Source organism: Leguminivora glycinivorella, chromosome 5 (assembly GCF_023078275.1).
Source record: "Leguminivora glycinivorella isolate SPB_JAAS2020 chromosome 5, LegGlyc_1.1, whole genome shotgun sequence".
NCBI lineage: Eukaryota > Metazoa > Arthropoda > Insecta > Lepidoptera > Tortricidae > Leguminivora > Leguminivora glycinivorella.
The window spans coordinates 19,130,294-19,141,105 of NC_062975.1; positions in this window are offsets into that span (position 1 = coordinate 19,130,294).

A 10,812-nucleotide genomic window follows, 5' to 3' on the forward strand; every position below is an offset into this window, starting at 1 on the left:
AACTAATTTGTTCCGTCTACTTATTGGCCTTTGAGTTCGTTCGATTTAATCGTTGAAGCTAGACGCCGACCGAAACGCAGTCTGGCTCTATCGCGTCAATACGGAAGAGCGATAAAGATAGCTAAACATAATAACGATACGTAAGCGTTTGTGCATTTGGCTACGCGCGCCGCGCCCAGGTTTAATTGCTAACGCCGTGGCTTGCGTGGGCGACGGTCGCGCGATGGTCGCGCGACGGCGATGCGACGCATACGAATTCAAACCTTATCGATATGGAAGTATGAGACGCGACGGCGACGGTCGCGCGACGGTCGCGCGACGGTCGCGCGACCGTCGCCCACGCAAGACACGGCGTAAGTATCTACAGTATGAATTAGGAAACGCGACGATCAGTCCGGTTTCTTCTGAAAAGTCATAATTATGTCACTCAAAATTGACAGTTTAATTTATGTATTCATAATCTGACTTCACAATCCGATGATGTCGGTTTTATGATGTTTACAAATAGTTGTAGTAAGTTGCCCATAATTGTGGAGAATTAAAACCTCCACCAACGTGTAGAAAAATGGGAACAGTGTAGTCTGTTCAGAAAGAGAAGAGTCGTCAAATACATTCCACTCTTGACTTTCCGAACAGAATACATCATCATCATCATTTCAGCCATTAATCGCCCACTGCTGAGCATAGGCCTCCCTTCGTTTACGCCACTTATCCCGGTCCTGGGCTAATCTCATCCAGAAGTGCCTCGCAGTTTTTCGAATGTCGTCCACCCAACGAGCCAACGGATGCCAGGCGCTTCTTACATCCGATAGCGGCAGACTACATAGGTACCCTATTAAAGTTACCAAATAATGATTATGATTTAAAAAACCGGCCAAGAGCGTGTCGGGCCACGCTCAGTGTAGGGTTCCGTAGTTTTCTGTATTTTGTATGGTTCAAAAGTTAGACGGGAGGGGGGGGGGGGGGGTATACTTTTTTTTTCTTTAGCAGCGATGATTTCCGAAAATCTTAATATTATCAAAAAACGATTGTAGTAAACCCGTATTCATTTTTAAATACCTATCCAACAATATATCACACGTTGGGGTTGAAATGAAAAAAAATTCAGTCCCCACTTTACATGTAGGGGGGGTACCCTAACAAAGCATTTTTTTACACTTTTTATTTTACCACTTTGTCGGCGTGATTAATATACATATTGGTACCAAATTTCAGCTTTCTAGACGGACGGACGGACAGACAGACAGACATGGCGAAACTATAAGGGTTCCTAGTTGACTACGGAACCCTAAAAATGCGTTTCCCGAGAGAGGCTTGCAAATGAACCTGTATAAACGCCACTGCTTTATGCAAATAAAGAAACCGCGAAATCGCTATCGCTGTCGCGTGCCTATATGTTAAGAATATATTGTGATAAGCGATCGCGGACGCGATTTCATTGATCAGCCCTAAGATTTATCTCCTACTCTCACACTATTTGTTCGTGCCTGATATTAATGGTGACAATGAAAGTAACATTATTTGCCATGGTGTCAAATATTTACAAAGATTTGATTATATTTATGTTTATAATGAGAAAATGAACGCGGAATCGTCACATCTTTCTCCAATCTCCCGTTGGCTAGTCGTAGTCTAGATTAAAAATAATAATTCACTTCTTATATTTGTTTAAGCAGTTATCTAAACATAAATGATGTTAGATGTTCAATAACAAGAGAATTTATTGCATCCGCTTCGTAAAGAGCGAACTCTTTGGTACCGGTTGAGAAGTGAGGACTGAGTTGATAACATAGTAAGATTTAGAATACTTTTCAAATATGGGAGATAAAGACAATACATTAAATGGGAGTATATGTGAGAAGATTGCTGATAGCGAGAAATGCAATGGCAGTAGCGATGAGAAGACTACATTTGAAGATGCTCTGAAAATAATAGGTAAGTCCTTACCAATGCAATTACAATTCATTCTCGCATTTTGTACACAATTAAAGTCACTGACGTCTCCTTTGACGAATGACTTCATAATACAATTACAACTTATACAAGTAACGTTACCTTATCACGATGTTACGTTGCATGTTGTTTTAGTAACAAAACATTCAAGAAGCAATAATATTTTATGCAACCGGCGTTTAAAGGAGGTCAAAAAAGGCGAGTGGCGTGGGTAATAATTTGAGGCGAAGCCGAAAATTGTTAATAAAGACTCCACGAGTATTATTTAACTCAGTTAAACACCGTTGCATACAATACTTTTTCTACGACCATGCACATAGTTTTTAATGGTTTTCTGGAATAACTTTCGTGAATTTCACACTGTTTCCTGTATTTTGACGCAAAGGTTTGCACTGCCAGCGCTCAAGTCAGCTGCCCATACTAGCCATCCTCCGTCCTGCGCACGCGCGCAGTAACGTTATAATGCGTTGCCATGGTTACAGAGCTAAAAAATGCGTTTTCAACGTTTTCGTTACTGCGCGCGTGCGCAAGAAGCCGGCCCACTGGCAATGGCGAATAGACTTTTATGTAGGGTTTTAAAAACCTTTGCATGACCCCGTAAATGACGAATAACAGTCCGGGAGTAGAAAAAATTATTTAACCCACTTATTGCGCTATTATGGTTACACACAAGCTCAGTTAAAAATAGTTTAATAATTAAAAAATGTGTGTATTTTATCGCTTTTAACAATGCCAATGAAAATAATGAAAGTACATTTAAGGAATAATTACGCGAAGTACATTGGTTGACAAGCAATGACTACTTATAATCTTCTTTCTTGCGTTAACATTTTGCTCTGCTCATTATAATCTGGGTAAGATTTGGCAAATAAACCCAAAACTTGCATAAGACACTTTGCTCTGCTCATAATAATCTGGGTAAGATTTGGCAAATAAACCCAAAACTTGCATAAGACACTAGTTGTTATGAAATCATCTGCGATACGTATCTGATCTTCTGACCCAGAGGACAAAATAGATTCTATTAGGATTTGACCGGTTTTCTCGCAAGGTTTAAATCCTTCAGAAAAGTGGCTGGCAATATCAAACAACCCAAAGTAGTTTACGCGTTTTCCGCTAAGAAAATCCCATTTGACATAGCGCCTAAATTCCAAAACACTCGCCTTACCATCTCCAAGAGTATCGGGATACTCCTGCATCCTCCCACCCCATCACCAACACCTGTATGTCTGATATTTTATATTTTCCAGGTCTAATTCTAACAATTTGAAATAGATCACCTTTTCTGCATAATACAATCTTCCAAAATAATATCCTTACTTTCAGGCATAGGACGATACAACTACAGACTGCTGGCTATCGTGATCTACTCCTTGTTGGCGTCTACCGCGGATATGTTCACAATTGGTCTCGTGACCACGGCCGCGCAATGTGACCTCGACCTCGATGTTGAGAAGAAGGGGCTGATGAGCTGCATCCCTATATTAGGTATACTTTTAATTTTTTTTTTTTAATCAGGAATATTATGTACGTACGTAATTTTACAAATACTACCTTCAAATATAAATCATGTTTGTTTATTATTAATTTACAGGTGTAGTAGTGAGCGCCCATTTCTGGGGTTTCTTGGCGGACACCCGCGGTCGCCGATATACGCTCATCATCAGCACTTCTGCCTGCTGCGTGGCAGGGCTTCTGGCTGCGTTCGCCAGCAGCTGGATATACCTCGCCATCGCCAAGTTTATAGGTGCTATCTTGTAAGTTAATGACAGATGCTGCAATCGCTGAAACAAGCCCCCAGGGCCGTGGGCTTAGTGCGCTTCTGTCCATGAGGAGCTATCTAGTCGCCTTACGGCTCAGCCACGACATTGGTCTAAGCGCGACAGAGGTGAGCGGCGGCCATACATTGGAGCGAGACACAGCGATGGGACTTTTCATTCGCACGTATGGCTGCCGCTCACCGCTGTCGCGCTTAAACCAATGTCGTGGCTGGGCCGTTAGTGTAAGGCCTGAGTGGATGCTCGGTGGGGAGCGTTCGGCGGGCAGTGCGGCGCGGCGGGGCGGGCGAGCCTGCATACAATCTATGCAGCGTCAACTCAGAACACTTGTATGAGCTTCAATTGTTTGACTTGCACGCCATACGCCCCGCTGCACGGCCAATATGAGCGTGCACTCAGGTCTTACACGAATGTTTAAACAAACTAGGATGGCCAGGTGGCTGGCCAAACCAGTATTTTGCTTAGCGGATCTGCATTGATATCCAGGGGAGTACTCTACCTAACGACTTAGGCCATTTTTTATCTGCAAGTACGTGTACTAATAATTTAGTGACTAGGCGCCGTATCTCCGATCTCTGTCAGCGCACATACCTCGTGATAGTCGCTGCAAAAATCATCTGTTAAAGATGCTGTGGCCAATGATGAGTATTTATAAAGACGTTAGTTTGTATTTAAAAATATTTTAAGCGGGTTACTCACGTATTAAGTCGATATAGCGTTCGACATGTTTCGGTTCAATTTCTTTTAATTAATTAATTTAATAATTCGGTAAATTTTTTTTTTAAATATGTATGAGTCTCACGGGAGTTTTATACGTTAGTTTGTGTGTAAATGTCTTGTTAATCGTATTATAGAATGTGTCATCGTACGACTACTCAAGGTTTATTAATCTCGTTCTTCGCTACATTGCCTACATTGGTAAAAAAATAATAAACAAGTTCTTGTTCCAATCTTCCAATTACCAGGGTATTGTTTTATTCTAAAATATTTACTTACCTAGGTATTTTTTATATTGTTCCAGTTCATCTGGAACAAATGCTTTATCGTACACACTTCTCGGTGAGATGACTGGCTTACAAAAACGAGCGCAGTATGTTATGTACGCCGCCACTGGAGTGCTTTCTTTCCAAGCAATCAATGCTCGTAAGTAATACAAACTGACATTTTGTATAAACCCAAAAGAGCATTTTTTTCTTTTTGTATGTATAAAACCCTTACCTAGTTGTTTTGTTACAAGTCAGGTGTGTGTTGTTACAAGGCAAATTAGCGAATTGGCAACAGAGGCTGGAAAATGTTGGCTTGAAGATCAGTAAATCCAAAACAGAGTTTCTTTTCTGCGACTGGCGATCTTTCCGTCCCTGTTGCCATGACGCTAGATGGCATAATACTGCCTACCTGCTCGGATTTCAAGTACTTCCCTCATTGTTCCCTCATTCAGGGAGATGGCGAGATCGACACAGCAGTTCAGCACAGGATTAACGCAGGATGGATCTCTTAGGCTGAAGGGGAAAATTTTCAATCAGTTATCCGACCTGTCGTCTTGTATTGAAGCGAGTGCTGGGCCATCAAGAAGAAGGATGAGAGAAGACTGCATGTGAATGAAATGAGAATGTTGCGATGGATGTGTGGTGTGACAAGACTGGATAGGATTCAGAATTAGTATATAACAGGAATTCTGAGAGTAGCACCAGTGACGGAGAAGGTGAGAGGAAGTAGATTAGCATGGTATGGGCATGGAATGCAGAGGGATGAAAGCCATGTTATAAAACTAGTGGTAAATATGAAGGTGGATGGATATAATGGTAGTGAAAGGCCTAAGAAAAGATGGATGGAATGTGTGAACAATGATATGAGAGAGAAAGGTATTAGTATGGAAACGACAACTGATAGAGAGGAATGGAGGAAGATGATCTGCCCATGGTCCCGAGATATGGTAAGACATACAAATAAATTATTTATTTTTTGTTTTCAGTTTTTAACCCCCGACGCAAAAACGAAGGGTTGTTATAAGTTTGACGTGTCTGTCTGTCTGTCGGTCTGTCTGTCTGTCTGTCTGTCTGTCTGTCTGTCTGTCTGTCTGTCTGTCTGTTTGTCTGTCTGTCTGTGTGTGTGTCTGTCTGTGGCATCGTAGCTCCCGAACGGATGAACCGATTTAGATTTAGTTTTTTTTGTTTGAAAGCTGAGTTAGTCGGGAGTGTTCTTAGCCATGTTTCATGAAAATCGGTCCACTATGTCGCGGTCGGGGGTATTTTCAAAATTTTAATTTTGTGGTTAGGTTATAGCATATCCAATATTCAATATGAGTTCGTTCTCATATCCCATGCCAATTCTGGGCTACTCCTTTGTACCTCGGAGGCTTTATGTTCTGACTTTCGCACTTTTTAGTGGTATTAACATGCTACTGATAGTATTCTTCACGTTCGAAAGCCCAAAATTTTACTTTTCTACTGGAGAACATGACAAAGGGTTTAAGATCTTGCAGAAATTTTATCAAATTAACAATGGAAATGTGGCCTCGCTCTGCATTTTCTATCGCATGTATAACGGGGAGTGCTCCGAGGAATTGTTCGGATTAATCCCTACCGCTTCTTTCCGCCATCGCCCTACGCGACAACATTTCCATCGTCATCATCTAGATGGCTGGCAGTCCTCAACTGTGCGTTTCTCCAGAAACTTCCTGCCCCGCACAGCTAAACTGTGGAATGAATTGTCGCCTGCGGTATTTCCGGACCGATACGACCTTCAAATCTTCAAGAAAAGAGCGTACACCCATCTTAAAGGCCGGCAACGCACCTCCAACACCTCTGGTGTTTCGGGTGTCCATGGGCGGCGGTGATCGCTTACCATCAGGCGACCTGTCTGCTCGTTTGCCTCCTATCCCATAAAAAAAAAAAAATCTGTGGAAGATTATAAGGTATGTATGTACAATGTTACTTCGGGTTGGAAGGTCAGATGGCAGTCGCTTTCGTAAAAACTGGTACCTACGCCAAATCTTGGGATTAGTTGTCAAAGCGGACCCCAGGCTCCCATGAGCCGTGACAAATGCCGAGATAACGCACGCTATAATTAAGACGTTTATTTAACCTATAACTCCTGACAGGCGCGCCTACCAAAATTGCTGCCTATAGCTTGATCTGACCAGAGCTGAGAGCATCGAATCACTACGTTTTAAGAGTCGGCACTCTCGAACAAGCCTAAAGAAACTTAAGCGCGTATTTTGTGACAACCACCTAAAAAAATAAAGAACTACATATATATTCCAATGCTACCAACATAAAAAAACAACACTAGGGCTTTAAAATTCCCATTGCCTACTATTTGTCAATATCGATAATTTGCTTTAGCGTTTTTTTTTGTAAAATAAAAGGTGCTAAGAGAAAGAAATCAAAATTATAAGTTTGACACGGGCCAAGTTCTTTTATTAATGCCTAGTTTTTTTGCACTTAATAAATGAATAAATTACTCTTTTTGCAGGTAAAACATGTCATTTTAAATGACGACGATTACAAGACGCAGAAAAGAAATTTCTTCCGCTCCATTTGGGAGCAAACTACGCCGCTGTTCAACAAAAAATACATCAGGAGTACAATGCTGATTTTTTTGTGCTCTTTGCCGTCGTATTGCATGTAAGTGATGTCTGCATTAGTAGATAGCAAAGAGGATCGAGTATTATAGAGAGTTATTGTCGAAGTAAAATGTGTAATCACTAATCACAGTGCATAGACTGCCATCTCTCGACACAGGCTTAAAACTTTTGAACCTCAGTTTTGACAATTTGGTCCATATTGTTAGCTTGATATGTGTTAAAAATGACAAATATTAATTAGCGCCTTATAGCCGAGCGTTCCCCAAAGGTGTAACACCATCTAGGCCACCGTACCTTTTTCTCTAGGGCTTTGAGGTACATTTTTTTCTTAGACTTTATCCGTCTATACGGAGTTACATAAGTCTTTGACGAAAGGTAATCCTCCTTTCAACTAATGTTTGGACGGAAAACGTTCACAGATAAGACAAGAATTGTTTGCGATAACTAAAGTTTCTTGTGCAGGGAACTAGCATAATGTAACTTAGCCTTAAAAAGCGATTTTTAAAAATTCAGAATTTCGTAGTAAGAGGTAGGAACTCGGTAAACTTATAAGTAATATATTTTATTTATTTTTAGAGCACTGTGACGATCCGATAATCTCGTTTCGTACAAATCTATGCATGCATAAATATAATATTATTTTCATTCCAAATAGAAACATCATTCAAAACATCGGTAGCAAAAGTTCTAGGAAACAGGTCGAAACTCGACTTGGCGTCAGGCGATGGTGCGCAGCCAATCACGATCGAGATGAGCGCGTCGGCGCTGGAGGGTGCGCGTCGGATGCCCATATATGGTAATATAAGCGAGCAGGGTCGTCGGGGCTCCGGGGGGACGCTAGCGTGGCAGGTTCGGGCGGGGCCGTCACCCGAGCGGGCTATATAAGCCAGTACACGGGGCGCAGGGGATCATTCAGGAACGAGTCGCGGGTCGAGGCAGCCACGGGGAGATCTCTCCAAAGATAAGAAGGAGTCATGTGAGTTCTTTAATATTTATCACTGTTTTTTCTTTGTGATTTCATTATGATGTTCTATTGTGTTTTGTTATATGACTATTTTGTGGTACTTTGAAACATAACTGATTTATTAAGGGTTTTTATTATACACTTTGAATAATCTATAGATTTTAAATAATTCTCTGAAATTCTGGAGCATATTATATTATAATTTTATTACAATGCTTATCTGCATATTTTCTGTGTATGAGATCCAAGGGTCTTCCATTAATTCCAATGAATGCTGAAGCAAATTAAATTATTTTATATGAGAACTTATTACAATGTTAATTATATGGTTATTTATACAAGCTTTTGCTTTTAAGTGAACTAAGGTTCTAAACAACTTCAGAAAAACAATGCTTAACTGCATGCTTTTGTGTTTGAGATCCAAGGGTCTTACATTAATTCCAAAGAGTTCTGAAGCAAACTAAATGATATTTTATGTCTTAATTATATGGTTATTCTGTACAATCTTTTGCTTTTAAATGAACTAAGGTTCCAACTAACTTCAGAAAATACTGAAGCAATTTATATTTTATTTATCTTTCAGAAATAAAAGATTATTTTATTTCTGGATATTTGATAATATTGTGATATTATATTTTTATTATTTATTATATCTGTAGAATGAGCTGCTAATGGGGACTATATCTATGGAGGTTTAATTGCTGAAGTATATGGGATAGCCGGGTTTTGAGAAGCTTAGGGACTAGGTTCTGTCGGGAATGCCAGTTTGAATTAAGTATTTTTATTTCGGATTTGTTTTTGATAAATTAAAGAGACTCAGGTCTTTTCTCTTGCTACTTGGCATTGAAGTTATGATGCTTGTTTGGGCAGGAGGTCCAGGCTTGAGTATATCAGCTAAGCGTAACGTGACAGTTGAGGAAAGTCTTGTATAGCAATGCGTACGAGCTTACCACATACAATGATGGCCATTAAATGGAATGTTCTTGTTCAAATATAGTAATTGTAATTTTCATTTGTCGATATGTTGGAGGAGAGTCTGGGGTTCTATGGTTTATAAAGTTCAAAATTTTTAAAAGAACCGGTTGATAGGTTCACATTCCAGAAAAGATGATTCTAAGAAAGGATCCAAGGCCTGGCATTTTAGATGATAGAATAGGCGACCTTACCTCATGCGCAAACCAGGAGGTATTTGCCTAAATAAAGCCCCGAACACAAAATAAAACAAAGGGTTCTTGGAATTCTTGAATTGCAGTGTTTTCCTTTAAATTATCTTGAATAGTATCAATATTGAAGATGTATGTTCACTGATTCAATATAAAATAGAAATAATTGAAATAGAATTCCAATTTCATATTCAATTCGAAGAAAGAATTGAATTGGTAAATAGCTCTACGTTGATGGTCACAGCTTAGTATGTATTACCGACTATGTATTGTAATTCATACTAGGACGCGTTGGGGATAAAACACCTTTAAAAATAAAATTCCTAAAAATTTGACTAATAAATTGAATTTTTCACCTTAATTATTGTATTTTATTTCTTTCTACTTCACAAAGTGTATATTTGACTATGAGAATTGAAAGAATATGTTGGTTGTAATTGCTCTATAAAATAAATTTTGTATCAGTACTCATCTATAGGGAATATCAGAATAGCGGAAACTATTATTACCTAGGAGGTAGAATTTCTAAATGTTAGGGGAATATCTAGTGTGTTGAAACTTCCTACACTTGAGAAAAGGATTTGTGGTTACTTCGTACAACTTAGGCGTCCTTCCTCTACTAAACGATCACATTTTATTATTTTTCTTATGGCCAATCGTTTTAAATGCAGAACAAAACAAACAAAATAAATTGGGATTAAATTTAGGGGTAGTTCTTAAGCTTAATGGGTTCTTGGGTTGTTAGATATATGGGGTGCTTATGGTAGAGTATAGGGTAGGGTAGGTAGGTCACCTTTTGACCGTTACAATTTTGGTGCCGAGACCAGCACGGGCTATTTGTGATCAGGACGGGCATTTGTATGCCATGTTGTGGTTGTTTGCCACATTAGAATGTTGTTAGCTTCATTTGTTTACATTTGTTCATGTCTTTGTTTTACTTAAGAGTGTATTTGTTTTGTTTTGCAAGTGACATGTTTTAATGTCACAATTTGTTGCAGTGAAAAAGGACTCAAGTTGTAGTTTCAACTCATTGTATTAAGTTTGAGTAGTTTTGATTATACGCATCTTATTTATATACAGTGTAACTATAAATTGATTACTAACCTTATAGCATTCAACGGGTTTGAAGACAATAAATGGTGATTGACCATTTTCTTTCCACATATCACTTAACACTAGTTCACAATTCACTTACACAACATGTGGTAGTTACTGAATATCTAACACATTACACATTTTAACTAGATTTGTTATATTTCGTTTCACAGTAAATGATGAATTTCACTGATAGGTTCCCAACAAACAAAATATCCTTATAAAATCAATCTATAAGGGCTAAACACTCATAGTAGTTTTAAAATAGCATTC